The following is a 7,903-nucleotide window of genomic DNA, read 5'->3' on the forward strand; positions in this document are numbered from 1 at the left end:
TCAATGTTAAACATTCTGCAAGACTGATAGACTGATTAAAACTAGCATAATTGTAGCAGGGCAGTGGTAGTGCGTGCCTTTAATTCCAGCACTTGGAAGGCAGAAGCAGTCTGATCTCTGTGAGTTCAAGACCAGCCTGGTCTACAAGAGTTAGTTCCAGGACAGGCTCCAAAGCTACACAGAGAAACCCTGTCTCAAAATAACAACACACACACACTCACACACACACACACACACACACACACACACACACACACACACACACAAAACAAAAACCAAAACCAAAACCAAAACCAAAACCTAGCATAATTGTGTTACAGGTTGTAGTGGAATTATCCTGGGCTATCTCCCCCGACCCCCAATATTGCCCATTTCTTTGTGTGACCTAACATCCTTGTAACTAGTAGATTTGGCCTATTAGAATGTACAAAAAGTCCCCTAGCTTCCACCAACTTGAAGATGAATGATGCCAGCAGATAGCATCTGTAAGCTGTAGCAGACACTTCCCTGCTTTTCTGTAATCTACCTGCCTGTTTCCACCAATGTATTTCATTCCTTTCTCCCTCCCTCCCTTTTTCTTCCTTCCTTCCTTCCTTCCTTCCTTCCTTCCTTCCTTCCTTCCTTCCTTTCTATTCAAGACAGGGATTCTCTGTCTAATTAATAGTCCTGGCTGTGCTGGAACTGGTTTTGTAGACCAGTCTGGCCTCAAACTCCGAGATCTGCCTGCTGATGCCTCCAGGGCTGAGATCAAAGGCATGCACCACCACACCTGGCTTTTCCACCAAGGTATTTTTTACAATGTCTTAATTTGTTTTCTTTGTTCTGTTACTATAAAAACTTCAAAAATCTATTAATCACCATAGAACATGGTATTTGGAATAATCTAACCCTGCCTTCCAAACTAAGGTCACTCATTTTTGGCTCCAGGACAAACTGTCGCTTACACTTTTAAGGCAAGAGCTGTTTCTGCATTAAGAGGTTTTGGTGGCTGAATATGGAGTCCCAAGGATGATCCACTTTCATTGGGAGGTGTCACTGGACTGGTGCCTGGATGGGCCACTTGTACAAACTGTCTGATGTTGACTCCACGCCTGAATGCTGGTGAGTTCTTTTGGGGGCCTGGGCCTTTCTTGGTTTGGTTTATTCTGAGCTGGTTGGTAAGGATTCTATTTGTCTAGATACTTTATTATAGTTTGACCTTGCATAGAGAGCATTTTGTTTGTTTTAAGTCATCCCCTTTGTTTGGTTTCTGACTGTTCTCATCCCCTTTGTTTGGTTTCTGACTGTTCGGTTTGTTTTTTGATTTGTTTGCTTTCAGGACATTTGGTTTGTTCATTTGCTTCTCCTGCCACTCCTCCCATGTCTAATTCAAGGAAGGAGGAAATGTTTGTAGAAAAGCTGCCATTTGGTCCTCCAGCTGGCTTTATGTTTGATAATTGTGTTAGTTTAACTTATATGTATTTGAAAAATGAGAAAATCTAAAGATAACTTGAATTTATGGTTTTCTTCATGGAAAACATTTGATCCTAAAGTTTTGCCATGTACACACACACACACACACACACACACACACACACACACACCTAGAAATCCTAGACAAGAGAATTAAAAATCATGAATAGGCAACCTGTTTTGATTTAAAAAACAAACTTCTGGCCAGGTGGTAGTGGCACACACCTTTAATTCCCTCATTCAGGAGACAGAGGCCTCTCTCTGTCTTGAAAAAACAAAACAAAACAAATACAACAAATCTTCTGTAGGAAAGAAGTAATGAAATTGGTATTAGCAAAAATTGATGAGTTATAAAAACTACATCAGAGTTAAAAGGAGAAAAATCAATTGGAAAGCAAGGCAGTGGTGGTTCTTGCCTTTAGGAGGCAGAGGCTGTGGATCTCTGTGAGTTCAAGGCCAGCGTGGTCTACAAATAAAGTTCCAGGCTAGCCAGAACTGTTACACAAAGAAACCATGTCTTGAAAAACAAAGTAAAGAAACAACAACAACAAAAATAGGAAACTGGTAAGAAAATGTTAGAGGTTATATCAAAAGAAATTTTGAGAAATCAAACTCTTCTGGACTTTTTTTGCTGTTGTTTTTGTTTTCAAGACAAGGTTTCTCTGTGTAACAGCCCTGGCTGTCCAGGAACTCACTCTGTAGAACAGGCTGGCCTCAAACTCACAGAGATCTGCCTGCTCTGCCTCCTGAGTGCTGGGATTAAAGGCATATGCAACCTTACCCGGCTTCAAATCTCTATTTTCATTTATGTTTTCCTGACCTTGATTTTTCTTTCTTAATCTCCAAGCAGAACAAAATTCTATACGAAAAGATTGTTATGGTTTATTTAAAGATAAAACTTAGAAACTTCACATACTGGCACAAGTCTTTAATACCCCAGCTAGGGAGGCAGACAATTAATACTGTCTGTAGCACAAGTTCTAAGAGATCTCAATAATAAAATCCCAGAGTCAGATATTGGGGTAAATGCTGAAAGGTCAGAGAAGTAAAGGAACCAGCCACAAGAGCGACCTCTCACCTCTGCTGAATCCTCAGGCCAAAAGGATGATCCTGTCCCTATGAATCCTCAGACTGAATTGCCCTGAGCTCCTGGCTCCTCCCACCTATATTCCTCTCTCTACCCAACCATATCACCCCTGTCTCTACCTCCCTAGTGCTGGGATCAAAGGTGTGAGCTCGGTTTCTCTTTTAGATTGGATCAATCTCATGTAGCCCAGGGTGGCCTTGAACTCACAGAGATCTGTCTGTCTCTCGCTCCCAAGTGCTGGGAGTAAATGTTTGTGCAACCACTGTCTGTCAGCTTTATTTGTTAGATCAAAATAATTATTACCACATCTGTCAAAATTTGCTAAAGCTTTTAGCTTCCTCTGCTTGAGACACTCTCATTCAATCTTCTAAATCTGAGATCTTTCTTTTTTCTTTTCTTTCTTTTTTTTTCTTTTTTTTTGGGGGGGTTTGAAACAGGGTTTCTCTGTGTAGCTTTGGACCCTATCCTGGCACTCATTCTGTAGACCAGGCTGGCCTCAAACTCATAGAGATCTGCCTGCCTCTGCCTTCCAAGTGCTGGGATTAAAGGCATGAGCCACCAATGTCCAGGGAGATCTATCTTTTGGGAAACATCTATTATCTCCTTATGAATTAAGTACTGGGTAAATTAAGTAATTAAGTAAAATCTGTGTAATCTTTCTCTGTTGATGTGAGCCATACACCTACAGGGAACTTTTAACATGATAACTGAAAATTCAGTATTAGTTAACAGGTTTTTGTTTTGTTTTGTTTTGTTTTCCCCACAGTGAGGCCCCAGGAAAAGAACAAGTAGGAAAAAATAAAAAAAGATAGCCTTTGTAAAAGGATTCCTTCAGGAACTTGTAACTGCCTCCTGTGTTGCAAATAGCCTGAAGACTCACAGATTCTTATTTCTCACCTCAAACTAATGCCAACTCCTGCAAACGTGTTCAGGACTATAGAAAACAGGTGATTCTCATCTTCAACTGCATTGGCAGGAGAGTACCCCATGTGTCTAAACTCAAAACCTCTTGACAACATTAATGCTAAACATGCTTTGTATATGCTTTGTATATCTTAAGTCCTTTTAAAATTTTTATATAATCCTTATTTATTTATTAGATTTTAAAATTTATTTTGTATACAGTATTTTGCCTGCATGCCTGCCTGCAGGCCAGAAGAGGGCACCAGATCTCATTCTACAAGGTTGTGAACCACCATGACCATTTGGTTTCTGGGAATTGAACTCAGGACCCCTGGAAGAGCAGCCAGTGCTCTTAACCTCTGAGCCATCTCTCCATCCCTTATTTATTATTATTATTATTTTCGATACAGTGTATCTCTGTGTAGCTTTGGAGCCAATCCTGGCACTCGCTCTGTAGACCAGGCTGGCCTTGAACTCACAGAGATCCACCTGCCTCTGCCTCCCGAGTGCTGGGATTAAAGGCGTGAGCCCGGCCTTATTATTTTTAAATAGACAGTTGCCTGGTGTTTTTTTTATAGCTCATGAGGCTGTCTTTTAAAAAATATTTAATAGTATGTATGTATGTATGTATGTATGTATGTATATGCATGTGTGCACGAGAGCTCCCATGCATGCACCCACACCTGAGTGTATGTACATGCCAATAGGTGTGTTCAATGCACACAGTGGCCAGAAAAGTGTGTCAGGTCCCCTAGAACTGTAATTAAAGAAGGTTATGAGTCACCATGTGGGTGCTGGGAATCAAATCTGGGTCCTCTAGAAGAGCAGGCAGTGTTCTTATCCATAGAGCCATCTCTCTACCCAAGCACCTGTGTTTCTTGGTGAATATTTAAAATGTGCTATAGTAAAATTATCCGGGATTTTAAAAGTTAACAAATTATATTTTGCTGATAAAGTGAATTGATACTACCAGGTGCACACTTTTGATCCCAGCACTCGGGAGACAGAGACAGGCAAAATCTCTGAGTTCCAGGCCAGCCTGGTTTACACAGTGAGTTCCAGGACAGCCGTTATTAAATAGAGAAATCCTCTCTCTTAAAAAAAAAAAAAGTTATGGGCTGGAGAGATGGCTCAGAGGTTAAGAGCACTGACTGCTCTTCCAGAGGTCCTGAGTTCAATTCCCAGCAACCACATGGTGGCTCACAACCATCTGTTATGAGATCTGGTGCCCTCTTCTGGTGTGCAGATATACATGAAGCAGAATGTTGTATACATATTAAATAAATAAAATCTTAAAAAAACATTATTATACAATATTACAATGTGACTCCTATTGAACTTTCTCCCTTTTTACTATAAAATAAGTAAGGTTTGATTATGTAAATAAAATTTTAAAAATTAAAAGTACCTTATACTTACAAAATCCTTGGAATCCTGAGTTCTCAGAAGTCTGACCTCATTTTTGTACATAAACAACCTTCCCCAACTTCCATATAATTTTATTAAAAGGGAATTTTATTTTATTTATTTATTTTTTGGATTTTTTGTCTTAATTTTTTATTTAAATTCTTTGATTATTACTCATATTTACATATCCATCCCCCCCATTCCCTCGCCCTCCCATCCTCCCATGTTCCCCCCACCCCCACTCCTCCCCAGGGATAGTGAGGCCCTCCACCAAGGACCTTCAAAGTCTGTCATATTGTTTGGGGGGACTCCTTGCTGTATCTGGGCTGCAATAGTATCCCTCCATAGGGGAATTTTAGTTACTATTATATTATTACCCAATTTCATCTGTAATGTAATTTTTCCACTTACTTCACAAAATTGAAGTTTGCTCCAATACACTGGATAACTGGGCATATCAAATTGTTACCCATAAATAAAAGAGTAGCTTAGATATTAAGACCAATCTCTCCTAAATTAGAACTAACCCTTTTCTCTCTAAATTTATTTATTTATTGGGTTTTTTGAGGCAGGTTTTCTCTGTGTAGCCCTGGCTGCCCTGGACTCTCAATAGACCAGCCTGGCCTTGAACTCACAAAGATCCACCTGCCTCTGCCTCCAAGTGCTGGGATCAAAGGCGTACGCCACCACTGCCTGGCAAACTAATCACTCTTTATGAGGTTATATTTATAAAATAAAATTGACTTTAAAAATCCACTAAAATTAAAAGGTAATACTTTAAAATTTTCTAAACATCCAATGAAATATTTCATAGAGTAAAAAGCAACATAGACTCAAGGGAAACATGACCAACTGGTTTAAAATTACAGGGTTTGGTTGGTTTGAATAAAAAGACCTGATTTCCTCTGTCTCTCTGTTGTATTTACATATTTGGGTCACATTGCATTTTGTTTAGTTTGTTTGAGACAGGGTTGCTCTGAGTAGCCCTAGCTGTCCTGGAACTCACTCCATAGACCAGGCTGGCCTCAAACTCACAAAGATAACCTGCCTCTGCCTCCCAAGTGCTGAGACTAAAGGTGTGTGCTACCACTGCCCAGCTTATACTGCGTTCTTAATTATTGTTTTAAAAAATATTTGTTTTTCATTTTATATATTAGTGTTTTGCCTGCATGTATGTAAGTGCACCATGTTTGTCAGTTCCAGAAGTGGGTCCTGGAACCCTAGAATTGGAGTACAAACAGTTATGATACTCCATGTGGGTCCTGGGAACTATACCTGGGTCCTCTGTAAAACCAGTAAGTGCTCCTAACCACTGAGCTACGGCTCCGGTCCCATTCTGGATTATTTCAATTGTAGGTGGAATATCCCTATTGTGTTTTACATATGTCAGATGTGGAGGTGGGAGGGGAAAATTAGATTTGGATAATTATAATTAATAGATGTAACTTGATTTTATCCAGGTGGGTTTTGTTATTGTTGTTTCCTTAATGTCTTTACTAGCTACTTGTCTCTCCTGAACCCTGCCTTTCTTGCCTATTCATCCTCACCCTTATGAGATTCTAGAGACAAACCTTCCTCACAGTGTGCAACATATTAGGCTTCCACAACACAAAGGTGTGATGCTTGGCCAACAGGGGGAGCTGTGAACCGAAGCCCCGCCCCCCCCAATCTGCATCTTCGTTTTGATTAAATCTTTCTAGGATACACAAGCAGACCATTAACTCCCACCAATCCAAAAGCTAAGAATTAGCCTTTAGAGGACGTGTAAGACCATTAGCAGATGCATTCTTGCCTTCTATCACCAACGTCCTGGATGTTTCCACCAATGTGTGTATACGTGTTCTTTGTACAGGTGTAAGCATACATGTCTGGAGGCTAGAGGTTGATGTCTGTCATGGAACCTTGAGCGCACCATTTCAGTTAAGACTAGCTGGCCATCCTGCTACAGAGATCCCGCCTTTTCTGCCTGCCTAGCATTAGTATTACAGGCATACATATACATGTATGGCTTAAAAACAAACAAACAAAAAAGGTGCTTTAGTTTCTTGATGATTGACTAACCTGTAAGTTGGTATAAATCATTTTCTCCCCAAGTTGTGTGCAGACAGGGTGTTTATCGCAGTAACAGAAATCAAACGACAACATGTGTCAAGCTTTTTGTCATCTACCATTACCCCCCAGCCCCCTTCACTGTTTTGTTCTCTTGGTATAAAATTGTCATTAAACTGTTAACAAGTTGGAATTTATGGTAACTTAAATTTATGTTTCTAAGCCGTCGCCACTCATATTTGGCTCCACAATAAACTCTTATTGTCTTCGAGGTGATAACTGGGTTGTTTTTTGTTTTTGTTTTTTGTCAACAGACTTAAATGAAAACTAGGGTTCAATCTTCAGTGCAGTGAAAATAGCTTTACCTGACTGGAAGTATAATGGTACGCTTGCCTAGCAAGTACAAACCCCGAGAACTTCATGAAATATACAGTCAGGTGAAGGAAGACAAGCCATGAATACAATTACGTAGTTTATTTGTAGTATTAAAACCTGGAGGCTTGGGGGGGGAAGCAGCCATAATGCCGTTTAAATCCTGAAGTTCAGAAGTGACTCCAATACAAAATAACCCCCTCGCTAAACAGTGTCTTTTGCTAAGCTTATATGGGTTAATTTAGATTGCAGAGATAACGCTTTGGGGGAAAAATAATCTCCATGCAACCGAAATTCGTTGCGTGATGGACTACCAATACCATCATGCATCGCTCTGAATTCGCGGCGTCGAGGAAGAGGCGGCTACAGCAGGCACCCGGGCATTCTGAGCCTTGTAGTTTCTGGCCGGGCTACCGACTGGGTTGGTCCACGTGGTGGTGAGTCTGTCAGCAGCTCCGCACTGCCGCCGAGCGAGGCCCTTTCGCGTACCGGCGTCAGAAGGGGTGGCTGCCACCTCCTGAGCCACTCGCAGATGGGGCGGAGTCAGCGCGAGGCTTCGCGACCTTTTTTACGACAGCGTCTGCCGGGTTCCGTGCCCGCCCGCCCTCCTTCCCTCCCTCCCTCCCTCCCTCC

This window comes from Cricetulus griseus, chromosome 4, assembly GCF_003668045.3.
Source record: "Cricetulus griseus strain 17A/GY chromosome 4, alternate assembly CriGri-PICRH-1.0, whole genome shotgun sequence".
Taxonomy (NCBI): Eukaryota; Metazoa; Chordata; class Mammalia; order Rodentia; family Cricetidae; genus Cricetulus; species Cricetulus griseus.